We start from the raw sequence: 1,294 nt of genomic DNA, 5'->3' as shown, positions 1-1,294 counted from the left end.
GCGACGTGTGATCTAATTAGCATATGAATCGGAGTCCAGCCGCTGGCTAGAACCTCTCTCTACTCACCATTGGAGGAAACCACAGACCCTTGAAACTAATGTCACTCGTGATTGGTTGGTAGAAGTGTTGCTATTGGTCACCTTATGGGTCATTGCAGTGCACACGTGGGGTCACAGCATTCCGCACGTGGGATAAGCCCCTCCCACACAATATTTATAATAAAAATGTATATATTAATATTTATTATTATTTATAAGTAAGCCTTTACCAAAAGCACTGCAGTTAATTAAAACTAAACATTCATGTGATGCTATAGGTGAACATATTGTACAGGGAACAAATGTGAACAAGGTATATGTGGAGTGAAAGCTTTATTTACATACAGCAAAAATATTGTACAAAAACTCAGATGAGGCTTGAAATGTTTCTCTGCAGCCTCTGGGTCATGACTTCTTTGTGGGACTCTTCTCCAGTGTGTAGACGTCTGTGGTGTGTAGCTGTGAGATCCAGTGTAGCTTCCAGTCTTATATGAAGTGTGGGACACAGGTCGGTGCACTCCTGGCTGTGGAAGGATGGATCCATGTCATCTGTCCCGCTTCAATCAGCTGTAAACACATTCAGTAAAGTTAGCACAGTTCAATGACAACATACACCTTTACATGTAACTGGAAAATTATTTAATGAATATAACCTTACCCTCTTTCTTCTCCGACAACTCCTCAATGCTGATGTAAGGTCTGGTCGGATCATACTGGCTCATAGTGTGTCTTTGTACGTCATGGACAGGCAGCTGGAAAACAACACATGTAACATGACTTTATTATTAATAAACGGAAATAGCCGCGCTGCATCACCGTTTGAAGATCCACAGCAAAAAAACACCAAAACAATTCATAAACAGTTACTTACATTCAATGGCTTAATTTTCTGCACTTTAAATCCGGACTTTCAGCGTCTCAGCCTAACGCCTCTTTGTTTGTGTGTGTGTGTGTGTGTGTGTGGTGGGGGGGGGGGGGCTGAGGCTGTGAAAACATACAGAAAAAAGTCACGTTGATGAAAAAACTTAACGAGAACAAACTGTTACATCTAAGTAATTCATACATATTTACACATGCACTAGATCTGCTCCAGCACTCGATGCTGTATTCGTATTTTAGCAACTTTCTCGCTATCCCAAAGAGTGGCGGACATGCTTTCAGATGTAGGGTTAGCTTAGTGGTTAGCATGGCGTCTCTAGCTTAGCTCTTACCGTAACTCAGGGACTGTGCATCCGTCTTCTCCGCCTCGACTCGT

The 1,294-nt window shown here is 42.2% G+C and overlaps 1 long non-coding RNA gene across 1 annotated transcript; it reads right to left on the bottom strand.

Moving 5' to 3' along the window:
- Positions 1–355: 355 nt before the first annotated feature.
- Positions 356–997, bottom strand: LOC133011969 (uncharacterized). The gene is made up of 3 exons (XR_009680783.1): positions 911–997; positions 698–791; positions 356–606 (listed from the first exon to the last, which is right to left on the bottom strand). It is a non-coding gene; the product is annotated as an uncharacterized LOC133011969 (long non-coding RNA).
- Positions 998–1,294: the final 297 nt, after the last annotated feature.

Source organism: Limanda limanda, chromosome 10, assembly GCF_963576545.1.
Source record: "Limanda limanda chromosome 10, fLimLim1.1, whole genome shotgun sequence".
Classification (NCBI taxonomy): Eukaryota; Metazoa; Chordata; class Actinopteri; order Pleuronectiformes; family Pleuronectidae; genus Limanda; species Limanda limanda.
This window is presented reverse-complemented; position numbering and strand designations above follow the sequence as displayed.